Genomic DNA, 25,052 nt, shown 5'->3' with positions numbered 1-25,052 from the left:
TTAAATCTCCAACCAGAGACTATAATTTTACTCAGCTAATAAGGGGTAATTATAAGTTATTTCAATGACTACTGTATATATGTGCTGTTCTCTTATCATCTGGATTTTGCCTTTATCGTCTGAAAGAATCATTGATACTACTTTCAGAACAAGGAAGACTTCTGTCCTGTCCTGTTTGGTTTGATTTTTTTATGATCCTGTTTTTTCTTGACTCCAGCTTCTTTGTATATTTGCTAACCACATAGTCTTTGAAGGCTGAGCTGACTTCCAAAACTTTCATCACCAGGTTTCTTAATTCTGTCAGCCTTGAAGACTAGTTTTCTTTTTAATTCCCAAATTTCTGGTATTTTTTTAACCCCATAGGGGTGACAAGAGTTAGGGGTGGTTTAGTTGTCTCAAGAGTTATGGAGAAAAATTTCCAGGATCTTACCAAAGGTAAAACTGATGACTATTACCACTATCCATTGTAGGAAGCCTTATAATTCATTAACATTGATTGAATTATTCAGGTTGGGTTAGCTAATAATTAGAGAAAAATCAGTACTTCAAACACTGAAAAGATGTCAACCTAAAAATATTTGTCAAGCAAAAATTACCTTTTGAAAATATAGAAGGATGAAAAAATAGCTTTTAGATACACAAAAGCAGAAAGTATCAATCTTCTGCCATATTGCATTAAAAGAAATGATAAAGAATGACTTTATTAGAAGAAAAATTATACCAACTAGAAATTGGTTTCTTAAATATGCAAAGAATATCACAAATGGTAACTATGTTGGTGAATGTAAAGATTATTTGCATATCACTTATACTTCTTTAAATGGTAACAATTTAGAGGAAAAAAATACAAAGTATTGCATAGTTTATCATATAGAGAGAAGTATAAGAATGTTTAAAATAGTAGAAAGATAGGAAGGAGTATATTGTGTGAGTCTGATACACATAAGATGGTATCATGTGAAGGCAGATTGTGTTAAGTGGAAAATATATAATGTATTGATCAATAAAAATGTTGTAGATATAAACTAATAAGTCAAAACAGGAAAACAAATAAAGATATAAATATTAGACATTTCATACAATACAAATAATACAAACATATATTTAAAATCCATTTATTTTAATGATGGCAATAAATATAAAAGGGTAAAACTTTCCATTTCAAAAGTATAGACTTTGAAAATGAATATATATGAAAGACCAAATCCATACTTTTTAATAGAAACCCATATAAATATAAATGAAAAAGTAGATTTAAATGTTTAAAAATGGAAGAGATTTTGTTCCTAAAACTAAATTAAACTCTGTAATGACTATGTTCATAATACAGAAAATAAGTTTTGGAGCCTATAATATTACCAAGGATAAAAAAGTATGCTCATATTTACACAGAAGACAATTCATCAAGGAAACATATAAATCCAAAATTAGGAAAAATCTATAAGAATACAAAAGACTTGAAAAATATCTGAACCAACTTTATGCAACTGATATTTAGTAAACACTCCATCTTAAACCCAAAATTAGCAAGAAAAAGAAATCTCAATGAATACACAAGAATTAAAATCATACAAATATTATTTTTCCAAAATAAAAATTATATTTAAATAAAAAAATAAAAAAAGTTTTGGAAAACATACAAATATAATAAAACTATATACCATAATTATAAGTAACATCTGAATCAGAAAGAAATTAAAGGAAATAATAACTATTTTAAACTGAATAAAAGTAAACACACAATAAATTAAGGTTTATATATATTTGCTAAGGCAGTCTTTAAAGCGAAGTTTGTTGTAATGCCCTATGTTAAAAATAAAAATTTCAAAAGATGACATTAGTTTTTACCTTGAGAAATTAAATAAAGAAAACAAAATGAAACAAAGTGAAAAGAAAAAAATTAAGAATCAGAGTGAAAACTGAAGAAAAAATCAGAAAAAAATTAGATAATATTAATAATAACAAAGACTGGTACTTTCTGCAGGGCATTCAAATCAAAAACCTAAAAAGGGAGATAGGACATTTATTAGAGTTCCAGTAGTGAGAGAAGGTGCAACATTACAGAATCTACAGATACCAAAGATATAAGCATGGGATTTTATACACACTATGTACAAATTACTTTGACAGTTTAGAAGAAATCTTTGAAGACATAAAGCTCCAAGGTAATCCAAGAAGAAATAGAAATTGCAAACAATACTAAAAACACTGAATTAAAAAAAAATCAACAAAAGAATTTTTGGCGCATATGGCTTCCCTGGAAAATTCTATCAAATATTCAGGGAAAAATCACTGATATAGTATCTCCCAGAATTAGAAAATACTTCACTAATCTTCCTAGGATCTTCACGTTACTTTTATACCAACAGCAGAGAAAGATATTGGAATGAAGAAAACTACAAAGCATATACCACATGAACATATAAGTAGACTTTTTAAAAAATTAAAAAATTGAATCCAAAAATACATTGTGAATGTTTGTTTATTTTGGTAATTTAAGATTAAATTACCTTTCCAGCATCAATCAAAATATTTCGTCATAATAGCATGTAACCATCTCAAATCTGCAAAAATTGTGCTTTGTAAAATTAATCATTGATTTCTGAAAAAATCTACAAATACTGGGACTGAAAAGGAAATCCTATCAATTTTATAAAAAGTACACTTATAAAAATACTTGCAGTTAGTATAATATCTAATGATAAAATATTGAAGGCTTTTACCCTGAGAGCAGATACAAGGCAAGCGTAACATGATGAATATGGATTCATCATGTCTCTTCAATATTGTCTTAGAGGTTCTATTCCTTGCAATGGAACAGGAAAAATAAGTAAAAAGCCAACCAAATTAGAAAGAAAGAGACAAAAGTGTTCTTATTCACAGATAACAAAAACAACCAAAATAAAAAAAAATCTGTATAGAATATACAATGGATTTTTCAAATATGCTTCTAGAAATATTAAAGAAATTTAGAAAGTTGGCAGAATGAGACCATGAACATACAAAGGTCAGTTATTTTTTGATATGCTAAAAACAAAGATTAGAAGTTGAAATGAATATACCTTTTAAATGATAGTAAAATAAAATACTTAAAGATAAATTTAACCTTAGATATATAAGATGAGTGTACTGAAAATAACAAAATGTTGCAGTATTGTTAACATAAGTGTTCTGCAAATTTTTGTACAGATTCAATGCAATCATAATTAACTTTATTTTTAGAAGTTTACCAGTTGGATTCTAAAATTCATGTACATATGTATGTGTGTACAGGTTACCCAAATCAACTTTAAAAGGAAAACAAATTTTCTGAGTTTATATTAGTTGATAATCTTACATGATATTATTAAGCTACTACAATCAAGATAATATGACATTGGTATCAAAATAGGAAAATACCTCTATATAAAGAAATACTGAGTCCAGAAAGAGTCACATATCTTTTTGTTAATTTTTGACATAGTGTTCTTAAAACTAAAAGTGGTGCCAGAAAAAATCTAGCAACGCTATCTATCTATCTATCTATCTATCTATCTATCTATCTATCACCTTTCATCAATGCTTCAAGCCACATAAAAATATAAATCAATATGCACTATAGACATAAATGAAATAATGGATGTATAAATGTTGAAAAATTTAGTGGAAAATCTTAAAATATTAACCTAATATCCATACTTTACCAAAATTATATTTTTCTGTTTGAGGAGCATTATTGATTAGTCTACTAGGACAGATTTAGGAAAAATAACTGCGAAGTAAAACACATTTGTGATAAAAGACTTTTATTTTACTATAAAAAATCTCTCAAAGCCCACAAAGAAAGAAACTAAGCCAAATCAATGGTCAAATATAATGAGAAAAAGACTTAAATACACACTTCAACCAAAAGAACATACAGAGCTCAAAGAAGTACATAAAAAGATGGTTAGCATTACTATTTGTTAGAGAAGTGCAACACAGGCACAATGAAACACTGGTATGTATCTAGTAGAATGGTCTAACAAAAAAAAATACTGATGTTATCATGTCCCAAAGATAATATGGAACAAATAAATTTCTCATATATTCCTGCTATAAATGTGAAAGCATATAGGGACCATGAAAATCAGTTTGGTATTTTCTTACACAGAATAAATTAGCCATATGATTTAGTAAACATTTTCATTCGTATTTTTGCTTGAAAAATAAATTTTTGAAATGTTCAGAGAAAAAGGTATAAAGAATGCTCATAATAGCCATATTTTTGTTGTAACAAATGGGAAAAAAACAAACAAATGGAGTGCACATGCACAATAGAATATTATTCAAAACTAAAAAGAGAAAATAAAAAACAATATTATACACTCAAAAATTTGGATGGATTTTAATTGCATTACACTGAGCAAAAACAAAACAAACTAATCTCAAAAGTTTGTATACTGGATTATTCTATTTATATAACATTGTTAAAATGACAAAATTATGCTAATGATTAACAGATCAGTGTTTGCCAAGGGATGGAGTTGAGGGGAGTAAATGACTACAAAGTAATAATATGAGAAATTTTCTCCTTGGTGACAAAACAATCCTGCATCCTAATTGTTGTGGTGGTCAACTGTGATATAATTTTGTATCATTGTTAGCTGAAGTTTTTGTTGTTTTTGAAGGAGTATATTACAAAACTCAAGTATTGTGAGTAATGTACAAGGTTTTTAAAATAATATTATATCAATACTAATTTCCTAGTTTTGCTTAGCATCTTGTGTTTGTAAGATATTCTTAGTGAAAGATGACTCAAATATACACACAAATTCTCAATGCTGTTTTTTAGATTTTTATCTCAAAATAAAAGTTTAAATAATCAGTCTGCAAAATTTCTACTGTTTACTTATAAGATAGTACAATGATATTATTGTGAACCATATGCTCTGTTGCCTTTTCTTTTTAAGTATTTTGGAAACCACTCTTCCAAGCAGATAAACACAAAACGTGACCATACAAACATATACACACTCTCAACAAAAGCCTTACTTAAACCCTATTCCATTATTTATATTTCTCCCAAATAAGGAGTATTATACTTTCCTCAGTTGTTACTACAAACACATTTCCATCATTCATGGTTAAATTTGAACATTCCTGACATTTCTACTCCTTTAAAGTCACATTGATTTAAACTCTAAGGCACATAACCATAGGATTATATGACATCTCCAGACTTTGACTTATCACTCTTTATTTACGTTAGCTTGCTGTATAGCTCAATAGTTTCTCTAACTTGAAGACTGGACCTACGATGTCTTTTGCAGTAATTGATTCAAAAGTCAAATGCCAGATTTATATTGATTATCACTATGAAGTCACTCATGATCATTGTGACTCCTATAACATGGTGGTTAATTTTGTATGGCATATCATGATAACCTAGAATAATGAGAAATGACAGCCTGTCTGGTTCAAAATGATTGTTTTATCTCCCAATAAAGTGAAAAATAACAGTTGTCACCACTGTAGCGAATTACATAATATTGCAGGACAGAGAAGTTTGAATTAAACCATGGCCATGGGTCAAAGATAGAAATTGCTGAGAGAATGGTAAAGCATATCCTATGATTGATTAATTTGTAACTAAAATGCCTTATAACAAATGACTGCTTATTATTAATTTCAAATAATTCAGAGCCATTGTTTTCAATGCTGCTTTATGACTTTATAACATGTTTCCCAGGTTGTTGAAAAGGTGATTATCACAATATGTATCCGTACTTATGTCCAGTTAGGATAATATGCTTTTTTAGATGTGAGATGTTGTTTTTAATAAAGGTTAAATAACTCTTGCCAATACAAAAACAAATGTAGTTTTAGACATTGATAAATTTAAACTTTAAAAGGCCTAACATACTAACCTACGAGAGAGTTGAGAGAGTTACCGTAGTGGAGATCAGGCAGAATCCTACTGTGTGGGGTTTGCTTATGCCCTCAAACAGAAATAGGGCTCCTGTCACTGCTTTCCACAAGATTGCTTTAAATTACTTTGAAACATTTTATTCTCTATGTACCATCCTTATCTGAGATTCCATTAAGAAAAATATTTTGTGCTGATTTCTTAAATGTAAATAGGTTTTATTTATCTCAATGCCTGAGACAAAATCAGAATTCAGGGGGAAAAAAGTCTGTAACAAATACATTAGTATCCATCACCTGCTATGGGAGGAGTAGCATAAAAGCATTTTGAAGGGACTGAAAAACTGACACTAAAGTCATCATTCTATAAGTAACTGAGGATCACTGGTAGAGGTCCCAGGAGTATATTTTCTAATTAGTATGTGTAGGAAGGGTGGTAAAAATGATCACAGAAGTTCATGCAATGCACTGTTTTTGGAAAAGATTGTGTACAAAAACAAGGGAAATATCAAGTGAAAATGTGGGGAAAATGTAAGAATTAAATATATAATCAAGAATATCTGTTCCTCTCAAGTATAAAAAGCCCAATAGAATTTATTTCATTTAAGTGATGAGAAACTAGATAAAATTATAAAGTTCTAAATTATAAGTCCAACAGACATATGAAGTGACAAAATAATCACACATACAGAAGTCCAAAAATAGATGTGGCTCTCCTCTGGAGATACACAAATTTTTACCTTTGCCAAAACATTAAATAAAGAGATTTTCATCATCAAACAATAAGAAGAATCTTCTCTTATTTTTAACCCTAGAGTGAAATAGCTGGACATTTTAGGAGCAGTGGAATTCCTGACTACAAACAAGTCTGCATTTTTTTTTCATTATTTTTTTCCAAATGTTTCAAATAGTGCTCATGAAAAACAGTAAGTGTAGGCCTTGGGACTGATAGCTTGTCTGTCCCCTATAACATAAGTGTGCAGATCCTGCTTCGATTGTGTGGCATTACAGGAGAACCAAAAGATGTCTGGAACATTTAGTACCTTACAAGGTAGTGGTCCCATCTTTAGGCAGGGTACACATAGTTTAAGACTGAAAAGAAAGCCAAAGATTCAGAATGCCCAATTTCTCCTCAAGCCTTGAAGAAAGTGAAAAGCAATTATAATTTATTTTAGTGGAGGGACAAGAATGCAGAGTGAGTGCTTTGATTCAAGTATGCTGAAATCTGGGGAGCAGTATATTGAAATAAACCATCTGGGACTCTAGTCTTCAAACAAGCACCAGATTGTAGTAATCAACCACTATAAGAGTTTGAAGCCTATTGTGCACTATAGATAACTATAATAATAAGAATACTCAAACCCAGCAAAAGTACAATGTAAGTGGGCTCAAATTTCATAGTAATGTCCTGACCAAAAAAGAAGTGTGTTTCTATCTGGACATAAATATTATTTATGTCAGATTCCTCTGTTCCATATGATCTTGAAGGTATGCTACAAATAAAGGCGGCTGCAACATTCAAAATTACCCAATGCTATTGTCACATTAATATTATTATGTTACTCTTCTTGAGGCATAATTTACATATTGGTTCACTAGTTTTAAGCATATAAACTTTGACAAACACATACAGTCTACATAATCATCACAATAAATGTAAAGATTAAAATTTCATTTAGTGATCATTATTTAACTATTCTCAAATCCATTCAAAAATATTTTGCAATTAAATATGCATATTTATAAGAATTGCATTAACAATTCATATTTATTTATTAATCCACTATAAATTTAAAGTCATAAGATAAAAATGTATGTATGCATTATGCATTTATTCCACTCTCTAATTTTCTCCCTAAGAGTTATCACTCAAAAAATATTGGAATGCATCAGACACATTATACCCATGTTTTTAAGATGTTATATGTATTACATGTATTTTGATTAGATATTAGATTTTATCTTCTATTATACATATACATATATTTATTTGCATGTATGTGTAGATGCATAGAGAAAGACACACAGAAGGATCGATTTCTCTGTAGATGAATGGAATATATTTAGTTTCCTGGAGAACTACACTGGATCTCTCATTCACATCTTTTCTATTCTCCTACAGCCTGGAAACTTATGTTCTCCTCTATTTCTTGGTTTAAAACCATATTTAATTTCTATATGCTAAGAAACTACACTGAACTTAGGTATATAATAATATTTAATGATTTTTTCTGGCCTAAGTACTTTCTAAATCACTCTACTTTTCTATACTTTTTTTCAGACTATTTTATTATTCATGATATTGTCCACATATGGAATTGTCAATATAAATGCTGGTTTAATAAATGTTACACAATATGTCAGAGCATATTGTGAACATTTTTTTTCTTATAAAATAATTTAGGCCACATACTAGAAATCTCCTAAAATTATCATCTATAAAATTGACCTCTCTTTGCTTTCTAAAAAATTCTGAATAAATTTATTTGTATCTCAAATCTACAAATAAATTTTGTAGTACATCCAAGGCATTAAAACATGAGAAATATTATGGAAAACATACAGTGCAAGGAATAGTAGCATATCAAAAAATAAGATAACTTAAATTATATAAGAGGCATTAAAAAATATCAGGGAGGACTTTAGCAATGAGAAAGAGTTAGGGAAAGAATCTGAGTAGGGTATAAATAGAATACGAGAAATAAAAGCCTTTTCAAAAACCTGCACAGTGGAAGGGGAGTAAGGTAACAACAATGATAACTGTTAGGTGAAACTAGGGAGGACATTGTATAAAAAAAAATGTCATGCTCCATTTGTGTACTATATGTCAAAATGCATTCTACTCTAAAATAAAAAAAAATAAGAATATTTTTTAAATAGTGTATAAACAACAACTGGAAGAAGTAGGTCACTGGGATGTGCCTTGGGGACTACATCATGTACTTGTTTTGTCACTTTCTTTCTCTGCTTCCTGGTTGCCATGTGCTGAGCAGTTTCCCTCTAGCATGCCCTTCTGCCATGATGATTTGCCTCACCTCCGGCTCAGAGCAATGGAGTTGACCCACCATGGACTGAGATCTCAAATATTATAAGCCAAAATCAACTTTTTCACCTCTTAAATTGTTTCTTGTCAGTTGTTTTGGGCAAGGTGATAAAAAGATGATGAATACATATGGAGAGAGAATAAAAGGCCAATGGTAGAGCAGAGGTTGAGCATGTAGAGGCCATGAGATCCATTCCCTGTACAAAAAAAAAAAAAAAAAAAAACCTTGGAAATGGCCAGATGCAGTGCTTTACACTGGTAAATCCCAGCTGCTGAGGAAGATGAGGCAGGAAGACCACAAGTTCAAAGTCAGCTGCCGCAGTCTGGCTGGGAACAAGATCACGAGCCACTCACAGCTTTGTAAATTCAAACAGCAATTCTTTATTCCCGAACTCACACTGGCCATCTACAAACACGTTCTGGGGAAAATCCCAGTTCTGCCCGCCAATTCATGTCCCAAAATACTTTCTGAATTCCACGGGAACTCAGGCAGCAGGAATGCCCCATTCTCAGCAGGAATAACCTTCAACCTGGAACTTCCCTAAAACCCAGATTGTCTTAAACCGAGAACGCCTTAAACCCAAATTATTCTAAACCGGGATACTTCCTAAAACCTGCAGGATACACCTTAAACCTGGATCCACCCTGGTCCTTGAGCAGGGTCACCTTTCTCAAAGACACATGCAATGACACAGCAAATTTAACATGGGGTACGCTGGCAAGGAAATTTCGATGCGTCATTCCCACTTGGCAAAGGCCAATGATAGAGTAGAGGTTGAGCATGTAGAGGCCATGAGATCCATTCCCTGTACAAAAAAAAAAAAAAAAGAAAACAAAACAAAAAAAAAACCTTGGAAATGGCCAGATGCAGTGCTTTACACTGGTAATCCCAGCTATTGAGGAAGATGAGGCAGGAAGACCACAAGTTCAAAGTCAGCCTTACCAACTAGGCAAAATCCTGTCTCTGAAAAAAATTTAAAAAGGGCTGGAGATGTTGCTCAGTAGTTAAGTACCCCCGGGCTCAAGCCCCAGTTCAAATATATATATGGTGGAAAAGCAAAGTAATTTTGACCCAACATTAGAGAAAGATTTTTTTTTAATTATGTTTGAAGGCAAACAATTTTATCGAAGTGAAACATAAAATATGCTAACACACTGAATATAAAATTAAATCTTTGCCACTATTAAAAAAAAAAAACATAGATTGTAGGTTTACTTGTATTAAACTTCTCCTTTCACTTGGAAGAAAAGCCCACAATATTTAACCTATGTATTAAGCTTAATTAAGGAATCTAGTCTATTAAATTGGTTGAACAGGCTTATTATTATTCAATGCAGTTGCATTTGGGGTAGAAAAAATATGACCCTTTGGATACCTGGTCCAGGGGCACAACTGTAACCCTAATGACTTGGGAAGCTAAATAAACAGGACCACAAGGTCAAGGGCAGCCTTAGCAATTTAGTGAATATCTAAGCAACTTAGAGAGACCCTGTCTCAAATAAAAATATATAATAAAAATGATAATAATAATGATAAAGGACTAGAGATTTAGCTTGATAGTAAAACACCCCTGGTTCAGTGTCCAGTACCAAAAAATTAAAAAAGAGAAAGAAACAAAAAAAGAAAGAAAGAGAAAGAAACAAAAAAAGAAAGAAATGAAACATTTGTTGTAAGAAATTAACCTATAAAAATTCTAAATAGAGTTAACCACTAACTGAAGAGGAAAAATAGTACATTTTTAAAACATTGTTTCTTTGATTCAGCTGGAGAAATTTAGAATTTACTGTTCATGCTCTAGTTATGAGGATAAATGCAAAAAATGAAACAAGAAGATAAATTTGATATAAGCAAATTTGTTGAAAGTTCAGCTTTTCTTTTTACCTTGCAGTTCTACAGTCAATTAAGTTTGAATACTGAATAAATCCCAGGTTTTAATATGAATCTTACTTCTGTATGTATTCTTTTTAAATTATGCCATACATCATATTTAAAATGCTTTCAGGCTATAATTGGTTTACTTAAACATAGCTGAGCATATACGGCTGCAAGCTTTCTCAATTAGCTGATGATGCTCCTGCTCCCATTTCCCTGTTTCATACAGTTGGATTGAAATTGGACTTAAATATTTTAAACTTACTTGTATAAGACATAATTAAAATATGAACAAGAGAAATTTGGCTCTAATCACATCAATTTTACCAAATGCTTAGGTTTGCCTATGATTTAGTATTAAGAATATCTAGAAATAAAAATGTTTAATTTGGTGGCAAAATATAATTAGCCCCAAAGAATATTATTGTACAGTAAATGCAGCTTTCCTTGTACTCCATGTCTAAGTAACTTTTAAGTAAGATTTTCTATTACAACAGGATATGCAGTAGGTTTGGGGAATTCGTTTTGCAGATTTTAGAATAAAAAACAAACATTTGAACTGTTATGTAAATTATCCACTTTCCAAAAACTAAAAATTAGCCCACTTTTTAAACTAAATCTTAATTTAAAAGTTTGCAAAAATGACAGCAGTTACTGCCTTTGCATTATTTATTCTGACCAGTCCACTTAAAAAATATTAATAAAAACTTTGATGTTTCTAAATGTATACCACATATTATAAGAATAAAAAATTTTATAAGTGGCTGGTAAAATTTGATAGCCAGAAGTAATGTATTACAAAATACAACAATGATAAATATTTGGGATTAATCATTTTAGGCGAATATAAAAGAAAAAACAAAGACTTTTTCTCCTTATTTTAAATTCTAAGATTAAAGAAACATTTTTGCTATGTCTTCATTACTTTTTCACTTTTGTTAATATATTAATATTAATATAAATACCTGTGAATTACAATTGCAAAAAAATGTTTACCAAAAAAAATAAACATTACTGTTTTACCAGTGAAGAAAATGAGCAGATGTTATTTATACTCTTACAGATATTTGGAAAACAGACTCCTGGAATGGTGTGCTTATGTTCTGATTTCTGAGTTTACTTCCTCCATATGCTAAATTTAATTTCAATTATATTGATATCAATTTTATAACTTCTGTCCCCGTTCATCTACTTCAACACTCAGTGACTACATTACATTTTTCCACCATAGGAAAATATGCATTTGTGAATCAAATTATTTTTTGATGAAGCTTGCTTTAATTTTATTTTTATGTTTGTTAATTTTATCCTTGGTTTCAAAAGAAAAAGCAGTCTTAAAATGTTGCTGCACAATATTAAGCTGAAGCAATTTATCAAAATTATAATTCTGAAAATGAGTGCATTGATATCCCATCTCTGTCATATTGGTCACTGATGTCTCAAATTCTTTGCTAAATGAATAACTCCTCTTCTGATACTAATATTCATAATTTTTATCCCCAGAATATCAATTTATTGAGTATCAGCAATTCTCACATGCCTTGTATGCACATTTAAATTTGAATATGGGACATATTTTTGCCAGCCTGTGACAAATGTCCAGAGTTTTGTTTTTGGAAATTGATAGTTAAGTTGTTATTCAAGGTGAACCACTGTCATAACCTCTCAGGTTGGTTCCCTTGAGTGGCATGATACCAAGACCCTCAAATGTGTAACTGAAGAGTCTCTCAAAAGAGATGTCCATCTTGCTTCATGGTTAGATGTATCGTTCAAATATTGAATGAGACATTTTGTTTACCTGGGTTTATAATCTATCAGATTTTGTAATTATAACTTTCAGGGTAAAAGAAAATTGAATAAAATATTGTTTGATACTTTTATATAACGTTATTGGCTTACTGCTCCCCTTGCAAATCATAATACTTATTTAATTATCAAATAATCTAAAGATCAAAAATGTATGATTATCATTGTGGATGGATTCCTGTATTGAAAGTTAAAAACATGATCAATGTTTTAAGTATAAAATCATAATGAAAATAACCTGACTTTATAGTGAGGTGACTAAAAAATTATTATATATGCATACTATCTAATAGAATGGAGTTATTTAAAAACCACAAGGTAAATGACATAGTTATTTTGATATGGAAAGTAATACTATTACATAATTGACAGTGTTGATATAAGCATGAACACATTTTTAAAGGACAAAGACAAAAAACTTAAATTTACCCTTGAGGAAAAAGCCCTGGGATTAGAGAGAGAATTTCTTTTTTCTCTATAGTTTTGTGTATGTTTATTTATTTTGCTTTGGATTTTAAAAGATGTGTATATATTACTTTTGTTTGGTAAGAAACAATAGATTTTAGCTGAACATTGTAGTCATAGTTTTTATTTTCATTTTTAAAATTTTTCACATTTAAACTTTAGCATATGCCACATAATATCATACATTATAAGAGAACATAATGTTATTCCTGTTTCTGTTTTGTAACAAGAGCACTAAAATTATATGCTTATAGCATTGTCAAAATAACCAATAGAGAACTTTAGATTAATATATTTATCTTGGAATTAATATATTACTATTAGATGTTTTAGGTTAACTTAAATTTACTGAAGAAGTCTTCTTCCTGAAAAAAGAAACTATGATAATGATGAGTCATTCCCTGAAAAAAAGATAATGGATATGCTAAATAGTCTAATTTAATCATCACACAGCCTATACTTTATAAAAACACATTCTATGCCATGAATATATATTTAATCACATAAACTATATATTTGATTTATAATATACAAAATTAAAATGAAATATATAATAAAATAATTATATGATAATAATGATATATTATTAAAGTATAATATACAATTATTATTTTAATTATATATCATTTTTACTATGTATAATGCATACGTATTCAAGGTATAGAGTGTGATGTTTTGATACATGTATATGTTGTATAATGATTAAATATATATATTTATATAGTTATGCATTACAGTTTTATATAATTATTATTTTTCAACAAAAACTAAAACTTTAAAAATCTAGTTATAGATACTAAAAACATAAAGCTAACCATAGAGGAACTATAGATATTTTCCCTCTTCATAGTTTTCTCTATATACATGAAGTTAAAATCTTTTATACTCAAATTTTACTAGAAAAAAATTGAAGTTATATAGATATACATATAGAGGAGTTTTTAAAATAGAAAGCCAATCTAAAAACAATGTATTGATTCTATAAGGAATACTATGTTTTAATAGAAAAATATTGAAAGTCAAACTTCTAAAAATTTAAAACAAGAATTTTTAATGGTGGACTTTTGGACTCTGTGGAAAATATTTTCAATATTTCTCATATCAGAGCAAGTAGGCCTGAATTGCCCTATATGAGCCTGATCTTGGCTTGCCCCCTGCTGCAATTTTACAAATCTTTCCTCAGTGTCATGTTTTCATTGCAATCCAACATATATTTCCTGATCACTTCTATATATCAAAAGATCTTTGTTCAGAGGAAATTTCATTATCTATTCAAATAAAAGTAAATAGTTAGAATACATCCAGATGTAATGTTCAGTCACTGAGCAATTGTTTGGGGATGATCATAATATTTCATGACTTTTATTTTATGACTGGTGAGGCAGGCTTATGGTAATAAACTCTTTTCTGTGAAAAATTCACATCAAGAAATGTATTTCCTCTCAGTATGTGTTCCAGAAATAGTTGCTTCATAGATTAATGAATATGGGGTAGCCTCACATGCAATTTTCCTGTGCATAGATTCTGAAAATACAGCATAATATACTCTACACCACTATCTTGATAAATATCTGAAAATTTACTTTCAGAATTCAATTTTAGAATAAACATTCTTCCTTTGGTAATAATGAAAGAGAATAAGCAGTAAGTTTAATTATTGGTTACATAAATTTTAAAATAGAATAATATTAGTAATTATAGACTAGTGAGTAAAAAAGAGGTACAGGAATATTTTATTTCTTATTAACTAACTTCATTTTCTAAGCTCAATAAACCATTCATATTAAGTATGCTTCTGCTTCTACTGAGTGGGATGAGGAATAAATAATTCAATTAAAATTTTGTCAAGCTTATAAAATCCTTGAGAAGGATCAATGAATAGCAAGCCCACATCTGATTATAAATCAATGGAAAGAAAATTGAACCCAGAAAACTATGGCAGGAAATTGGCTAGTTAAAAGTTTTACTTAGATCTTGGACTTGATAAGTAACAATCAGAATAAACTCATCTTCCCTTTCACGTAACATAGGAGAGAACCCTTATATCTAATGTGGTAAGAAATCTTAAAGTATTGTTTGTAACATTGCTCACTTTTTCACAAAAATCATACAAATTATTTATTTTGTTTTGTATTTTAATAAGATTCTGACATTAACTGTTGAAATTGTGGTCTGTAGCATTGTGTTGGGTAAAATAAACTACTTTGATATTTTGCTGTAGGTGGTCGGTTTTGCTTTTAGGGAATTCTTTCCCATCAGTGAGTAATATTGGCACCCAGGAACTCCTGTTTTAAGTGCTCATCAAGAGTTGAAATTCACAGGTAGGACTGAAGATTGAAATAGAGCTAATTATATTATATGTACTAATGAATATGTTAAAATTTTAAAAAGAGTTGAATTTCTTCCTTCAACCCACAGCACTATTCACTCATCTTGGGACAATCTAGATGACTCTGGACAAACAGAAAGACTTGAAATTTATGCATAGTCACATGTCTACCAATCCATTTTCAGCTGACTGAATGCTGTGTGTTGGCCCTTTACTAATGGAATGTTCTGGTTTCGTCATAGTCTTGGCTCATTCAATTTTTGGAATCAATCCATAGATTCATTTTTTTAAATTTCCTTTTCTTTTTGCTTTTAAAAAATAATTTTGCTCCATATTTAAAGCCCCTGTATTAATCAATGATTCAGGTCAAGCATAATTTGAAGTGTTTGCTCTTATTACAGAAAGAGAAATATTTACTTGATGTGATATATTCTTGGGGAAAACAAGAAGCTAATTTTCCCTGACATTGTTTTTTCCCAATTCAGGTTACATTGATGGAACAAAACAAAAGCATCATCTCCTTTAATGAAATATCAATAGAAGAAATAATATACAATAGTAAATATATTTATCTTGACATCATTCTAGGATTCAACCTCAGATTCAATCCAGAATCTATTATTAGTACTGTGCATAAATTAATCCATATAATTTTCAAATTTCAAGGTGATTTTGGGGGTTGGATAGTGTCTTTTTTTTAAAATCATCCTCCTTTAGGCCTTTGTTTTTTTGTGTTATAAATTAGCATATAACAAAACTAAGTCAAAGTAGTTAAATTCTTTCCAAGATAACAAATTTTAATTTAAAATCATAACTTGAATACAGGTGTATGTTTCCAAAATCCACATCCTTAAGCAAATTCTACCCTAAAAATATGAACAATGTAAGTCATGGCGTTTTTTCAAAAATAGAATCTACAAAGAAGACACACAAAGTTGTTCTATTTTCTTCCTCTCCAAATCTGTTTTCTTTTTTCAAAATTTTTATATTATTCATATTTTGCATGGGCCTTTATTTTAGGCCCAGTGGAAATAATTATTATTTTTTATAAAACAGCTAGGTAAAATCAATTTTAGATGAAGATCACAAAGTAGAGCTATTTATTTTACAATAATAGAACTGTTCTAATTTCTGCCTCCTGAAATAGGTACTTTAAAAGCTCACTTTAGCTGTTGTTTCAGGAGTTGTTTGATGAGGACAGCATATGGAAAACAAGAAGTAAGATTATTATGGTAAATAGAAAGAAATGATAGTGTCAGGAACCAGGTCTTTCCTTTCAAAAGTTTATTATCCAGGTATTTTTTAATAATAATAAAGAGACAACATCTGAGACACAAAGTTTCTGTAAAGGATGGCTCATTGGATTTTAGCATGAATGACTGGGTTTTCCTGTTATCATGGAGTCAGAACACAACTGGGAAGAAGCAGGTGATTGGATTATAGGAAGCTGTTGAATCTTCTTTTGAGTGTTTGAGTTCAGTGTCCAAGAGCAGGTGACTACTCTGAAAGCAAATGTACATGCTTAGAAGTAAAATTATAGGTTTAGATTTAGGAATCATAAAGAAATACGTAATGAATATTTCATAAATAAATAGAATAAAGTAACTTTCTTTTCAGATAAGCTATACTTTTTGATTCTATTGGCAAGAAGATGGACTCACTAAGAAGTTACAGAAGGCTTAAAAAAGATATAGAAATGACAACACTATTTCAACTTTAGGTAGAAGAAGAAATTCCACTAGAGACAAAACATAGGAAGATGATTAAACAAAAAATAAAACAATTTAATAAAATCTAAGGATTTCTTTCAAGTTGAACTTGATAAGAATATCTAATATTAAAGAGACTTCAGAATGAGAAATCTAAACTTTCATATGTATTTAAAAATGAACTTATAAATGATTTCACAAGTGATATTATATTGTCTTAGCATTATCAATAAAACAGTGTTTTCATTTTTCCACTGTCTATTTCTGTATCATGAAAGAGGAATGGGTAGGATTCTCAACAAATTGGAAGACATTTAAAATGGATTTCCCCAAAAATAAAGAATATGTAATTGTAGAATAGAAATTGACTTGGGAAGTGTAAAACACCTAAGAAGTCATATTTCAAATGCTCAATGTGAAAAATGGGAGAGACAATTGAGCTCAATGAACAAAAGAGAACATGATATGGTTTTAAATACAAATAAAGATACTGCTTTAGACATATAAAATTGCATATTGAGCTGCTTTTTAAATAGACAACGCTATTGGCATGTTCCAGGGGAAATAGCATTAAAACATCTCCAGGTGGAGGTTAAAAATTGTCCTGTGTGACTATATGAAGTACATAAATTAAATCTGATCTTTCAACTATACACACAGCAGACTATATTGTAATGTTCAAAACTGTATCTGTGTTTTATCTTTTGCTCAGTTATGTTTGGGGATTGGAATCTGTTTTTTTAATTTGTCTTGACTTGGAATTATTGAATAAAAACAGTATTTGATAATATTTCTACAGGTTGAAACTACAATCCAGTTGTTTTAAAGAGAGCATTTCTGAGTTTTCCATCATTTTTGTGGCAAAGGCAAAGTAGGTAGATAAGTCGATAAACAGATCTTTAAATAGTTTCTTCATTTTAAAATTCACAAATAAAATCTAGAAACTTATTTTTGAATTGAATATTTGAATTTTGATTCATGATTCTATCATTACTTTCCCAATTATAACATTTATACATGTAATTTATCTACTGAGGATTACTGCAGTGTACAGTGTAAATTTATTGCAAGAATTGTAAATCAACATTATGTCTTAGTAATCAGTTATCTATGTTTGTGACTAACAGTTTACAAATTGCCAGATACTACTCTTTGGAATTACATATGACAGGTTTATTTAGCGATGTTAAATAAAGGCCTGTATAATAGATAGGGAAAATAGAATAAAGTAACTTTTTTTTCAGATAAGTACTTTTATAAATTATTTAAACTTTGTATGTTAAATATTATGTTTTAAAACTGTTTAATTAAAGTATATTTAAATATATGAATAAAATTTATTGAAAAAAAGCAATTAAAAGCAAGATGGGACAAAGAATTTAAAAATCCTTAATTTTAATTTTCTGAAACTAATTTTTCAACTTCTGTTGATAAGATTGTTAGACTAATTATAGTCATGCATCTCTTAAAGATAGGAATAAATTATGAGAAATGCTTCATTAGTTGGTTCATTGTTATGACCACATCATTAAATGTACTTACACAAGCTAAAATGGTTATAGTATCACTAGGTGTTACATTCTTATGGGTTCTTTACCATAAGAATGTAACATTTTTAGGAGGCACATGGCTGTATCTACACAAAGGCAAAGGAAATAAAGATCTTCAAATCTTTGCATATCCAAATGAAACCATTTTGCTAATTCTCAATTCTAGATCACTTTCAATTTTGTTTTTTTTTTCTCAAATTTCAAAATTTAGTCCTCTCATATCCATGTTTTAGAACTCAATTACTCTGAACTTTGAATGTACATCAAATATTCATCAAGCATATTCAAAATCTGACAGCCCATTTATATCATCTTGTAGTTAATGTCTTTAATTTCACTCTGTCAAGAACAGAAAAATTTCTAATCTATTCCTTTTGCTTTTTTCTATACTTTTATACTCATTTACCCCACACTATAATACCCACATGTAGCTATTGCAGCCATATTGCTACCTGGTATTCATATATATATATATATGTGTTTGATGGACTTTAAATGTGTAAATTTTATGGTATTTGACATATTTCCATTGCTAAGTTTTTATCAAGCTTCTTACCCTAACAGGAAGGATGTAGCCACGTATGCAGGGGATACATTGGTATAGAAGTTCTTGCAAGCATCTGACCATATCCCATGACCATTCATATTTGAAGCCAAATATAAAATGATAGCCCTTATATAATTTTTGTCTGATAAGCTTCTGGCTGCTAAAATATACCATGCCTGCCCAAGGGTAGATTAAATAACTCAGAATTAATGGTCTTATTCCCCAGTGATTGATAGGAGATGAAGAATAAATAAATAAGCTCCTTCATTGCTTGGGTGAGGTAACTGTACAACACATTTTTACAAGTTATTCTGAAATTCCCCAGTGAGATAAAGCTGTAGTTGCCCACAAGGTAACTGAATTTATTAAATGTTTTTTCCTTTGCCTGCACATTTTTCTACTTCCTTAGAGTTGTTTCTTGGAATATCCTCTTTAATAAATGTGAGAATACCCATCTGAGGATTTGCTTCTTGCTTAAGGAGAAAAAGATTATCTCTAAAAGAAACTGCCATTTTTCACTTGGATGGGATGAAAGAGAATAAATTAGACCTCAAAGAAAGAAATATATATATAATTAGGGGCAAAGTGAAGTCATTCACTTATATATAATTGAAAAAAAAATTCCAACAAAAGATCTGACTGGAGGAAAACAAAATAAATCAATGTACAAATATATTAAAAAAAAAACACCCAAAATGTTATTTATAGAAAGTGAATCTACAAAGTCTAATTAGTGTGTAAACAAGTTGGAATGCTGTAGTACATGATTTGGGAGTGGAATAATGGAAATTTACACATTTAAAGTCCATCTATTATTCATAAATAGAATTAAAATATACATTGACAATAATAACTCTGTTACTTGGTTTAGGTTGATAACAAGTGAATTAGTAAACTGTGTTGTTGCTATGTAAATAGTGTGGCAATACGAAACATGAGAAAATAAATTTTAATAACTCAACAACAACAAAAAATGCCCAAAGAGAAAAAAAGGAGGAAAAAGTTTTAAAATAGAGAAAACAAATGTGAGACAGAAATACAAATATTTCAGGAATCATTATTAATGTAAAATGATAATCCATTAGTTAAAAGTTTGTTATGTTAGATAATTTTGTTTGATGCTATTTATAAGAGTTACAACTAAAACATGAAGCTCTTCTTAAAGATTAAAAATGGTGTAAGAGGCAAAAGCTACTCAATAAATTGGGTAGTTATGTTACTGTCAGTCAAAAAGTTTTAATGCAAAAAAAAAAGGAAGAAAAATGGGGATAAAGATGACTTATATAATGTAATGGTAACATTTTTAAGAAATGCGAAGATAAAACTAATTTAAATCAGTCTTTTATTAATATCATAATCTTAAATATAATAAAATATATAGAATTATAAGGAGAAATTGAGAAACTTCTATCAGCATTAATGTGTTAAGTAGAAATTATGAAAAGAAATTTAAGAAAATTACCAGTGAATTAGCAATCAATGTTATATAAATACTTCATGGGGAAAGTATAATGATAATTTGAAAGATTCTAAATTAACTAAAACTAAATATCACCTTCTTTAATTGAAAGAATCAATATCATAAAAACCTAAATTCTTCTATTCCTATCATGCTCCCCCTCCCTACCCCACTATTATATCAGAGAAATAATTCGGCATTTGTTTTTTTGGAATTGATTAACTTCACTTAGCATTATCTTCTCTAACACCATCCATTTACCTGCAAATACCATGATTTTATTCTCTTTTATTGATGAGTAAAATTTCATTGTGTATAGGGCAGAGGGGTGGGAGGGAAAGAAAGGGGGCAGGGGATTAGCAAGGATGGTGGATTGTGATAGACATCATTATCAAAGTACATGTATGAATACATGAATTGGATATCAACATACTTTATGTACAACCAGAAATATGAAAAATTGTGCTGTATATGTGTAATAAGAATTGTAATGCATTCCACTGTCATTTTTTTAAATCAATTTAAGAAAGCCTTGTAAGTTAAAAAAAAAGAAACTGAATTCTTTGCAAACAAATTATAGGTTAAATCCACTTTAAATAGAAATCCTGAGTTTTGTTGCTGTTTTTGTAATTTTATATTCTTATAGAACATGAAGATAGTGAAAGAGCAGTAGCATCATGCTCAACCTCTGGGAAACATAGATTGAATAGATAAAACATACAAGATAAAACCCCAGACTTGCACAAACTGATGAAAATTTTAAATTTAAACTTAGTCCCATAAAATAATTAGAAAATAACTTTAGAAATTATATTTAAGATACTCCTATGTAGATAGAATACAGGTAAAGAAATTGTACATATAATCATGGGGAAAATCTATTGATGAAGAGTAAAGAAGAAGTAATAACATAAACCACACATTGAGATATTTTCAACAATGTACATGGAAAAATATTAATATGAAAATGAATAATGACCATCACAAAGAATTAACACAAATATTTCATTTTAAAGATAGGACAGAAATTCATTGAAGAGAATTTTACCAAATACAAATAAGATTTTATAAATATTAAAAACTAACTAATTAGGTCAGGAAAATGCATATTAACAACACAAAGATAAATATTTAATGTCTTAAAGATTATATATATATATATATATATATATATATATATATATACTATATAAAATACATACAGGATTGCTAGTAAATAAACACAGTACTTTTAAAATACAACAAAATAAAATTTGGCAAATAAACAGATGAAAATAGAAATAGCCTGGTTCCATGGCACATGACTGTAATACCAGCAACTTAGGAGGCTAAGGCAAGAGGATCTCAAATTCAAAGTTAGCTTCAGCAACTAAATAAAATACAAAATAGGTCTGAGAATGTGGCTCAGTAGTTGAGTGTCGCTGAGTTCAATCCCCAGTACCAAAAAAAATAAAACAGAAAGAGAGATAAATTCCAAAATAAGACTAATGTAATAATTTTATATAAAATAAGGATCCAAACTTACAAGCATAAACAGTCATGAAGCTAACCATAAAAATGTCCACCATTAGCAAAATTTATAACAAATAATTTCTTGTATTTTGTCAATAAGAGTCTTCAAATTGAAAAATCTAGAAGTGATAAAGTCAAAATAAAGCAGCATATCAGGTCATAGTGGGAGATATTAATATGTTAACTAGAACATGAGAGAACTTGCTGATTCAAAAAATAAAACATACCAATGTGTTAGAGATAAAAGAAGAACAATTTTTAACATTTCTAGAAGTTACTTTATGAACAAACATGAATACAGAACTCAGCAAGAAGAAATATAAAATGTAATTTTAAATAGATGTAGAATATTTGCAAAATCTTAAATATTATTCTCAAAAAAGATTCATAAATATGAACAAAAATATCATGTAATGTATATTCTTTGAAAGACAAATATAAATCAGTTTAAAAGTAAGCAAAAAATGAGAAAATAAAAAACAGATTACAATGGGAGGAATCGATTTTTTGAAAAGAGACCAATAAATTCCACATTGTGTTTTAATACAACAATTAAAACGAGAAAAGGAAAAAAGGAAAAATAGCATGAATGATTTTATAACCAGCACTCTTTTATCAGGTAGCTAATTGCATTGTTTTAAGTCAAGTATGTATGCAAACGTGTGCAGTGAAAATTTATTAAAATATGTACTTAGAATTTATGAAAGGAAATAAATTCTTATGGAAGTACTGAATTGATTGTTTGAGACCATGACTTTGTTCTGTGAGTTTTTTTATCTTTAATCATAGATGTGAATTAGAATCAAAGTTTGACATTTGTCCTATTGCCCAGAATTTGCTTACATGAGAAAAAAATAGATCTCATATATGAGAAAAGAAAATAGCAAAGTGCTTGCAAATCATACTTGAAATGACATAGGATCTAAATTATGGAACTCCCACTGTCCAAATTCTGACTCTGATCATCAAATAAAGATAATAACCATTTAATTAAAATAAGTTATATCTGTGAATAAAACAGTCTCCTAATAATACTTATTTCTAATTACACTTAAATATATTATGCTTTAAATCACATGATCTATACTTGATGTTACTTATTTTAAAACATTGCTACTATAGTTATACATAATTAATAGATGCTCTCAAAAATGAATAAAATATTACAATATTTATATCAAATCGCTATTGACAAAAAGTAAACTTCAATAGCTACTGATTTATGAAAAATTTATAGATTAGATATTATCAAATTAATTACAGCCTCTTATTCAAATGAGCTAAACTTTGTAATCATGAATTTAGGTGACCTTGCCATTCTATTCAAATGAGGTTGTTATTGTCTGCAGGCTGGATTAGAGGTCGTCATCACTAATGAAATTTAGATGTTAAATGTAAAACTTTAAAGGACATAAAAATTATTCTATTTTTTTTATTCATTTATTCCATCGACAGTTGCTTTCTCTCTATAGGGAATCACTCACTCATTCCTCATATTTCTAACTTTCCAACTTCAGAATGAATACAGTTTAGGCTCTGGCCGCTTAGAAATTTACATTCTTTATGCTGAGAGAAAATATTAAAGACTTCTTCTTCTCTAAAGGAAAATCCTTCTCATTTTGCTCAAATTAAGAGAATATCTGGGATAAAAAAAGTTGTTTATTATCTGTTCATTGTAAAACAGGTAATCTGTTAAATACTACTATCTAAAATATTGTGTATAAATGAACAAAGTCTTGAATATATAATAATGAGTAAGTTAATGCTTAAATAAGAAGCCTTTCTTTACTTTCTACATATGTGGTATTGGGAAAACTATAGAGAACTATGAAATCAACATATTTATCTTAACAGAATAGCCAAAACCACTGTAAATTAATAAGAAACACAGCCAATTCACTTGACAGCTTATTAAATAACAAGTTTTAGCTGTAATTCTTGGTTTGTTGAAGATGGAGAAATGATCATATAAGTAACCTCCATGACACCATTAATACTAGAGTGCTTGCATAAACAGTACATGTTGATCAAATGCTGCAGAAGCTAAAGGTTGAAAGTGTAGTACCAAATACAATTTTAGAAATGAAAAACCAAAACACATCATATTAAAGTAACAAGGGAACTATGTAGTTATAAGTACAAAAGATTTTTAAATTTGAAAAATCTTAAGAGAAATACAAAAAACAACTTCTGTATGAGGGACTAAGAGTAGATAATTATCTTGAGAAGGAGACAAATTTTACCTAAATTCATTTATGGATTTAATCTTTGGCAATGAACAGTTAGAATATTTTTTCTTTTGTGTTCCAAAATCAAGTAATATAATTTTCACATTAGTTATGTAGGTTACAAAGAGTGATAGATACAAAAATTAATAGTTTCACATTTGTATCCTTTTGAAGAAAAGATTTATTGATAAATCTACAAAGCTTTACTAAATTTATATTTTATTGAAAGTGTTTTATATCTGTGTGATTAGGTAAAGACGAATAACCTAAATTATAAAATTATTAATAATGTACAATTATTAAAAATCTGGACATTACTGGGTGCAGGGGCACATGCCTGTAATCCCAGCAGCTCCAGAGACTGAGGCAGGAGGATCATGAGTTCAAAGCCAGTCTCAGCAAAAGCAAGGTGCTAAGCAATTCAGTAAGACCCTGTCTCTAAATAAAATATAAAATAGTGCTGGGGATGTGGCTTAGTGGACTAGTGCCCATGAGTTCAATTCTGGGTACCACAAAAAAATGCTAAACACTATGAAATTTCATATTTGATAAAAGGGTTAAAGTCTATCTCTGGGAAGCAGATAAATATTGGAGGGATGCAGGAGCAATGAAAGGCTGTATAAAGTAATTTGGATAACATTGCTG

This window comes from Ictidomys tridecemlineatus, chromosome 4, assembly GCF_052094955.1.
Source record: "Ictidomys tridecemlineatus isolate mIctTri1 chromosome 4, mIctTri1.hap1, whole genome shotgun sequence".
Taxonomy (NCBI): Eukaryota; Metazoa; Chordata; class Mammalia; order Rodentia; family Sciuridae; genus Ictidomys; species Ictidomys tridecemlineatus.
The sequence above is the reverse complement of the archived record's forward strand: the minus strand, read 5'-3'. Positions refer to the sequence as shown.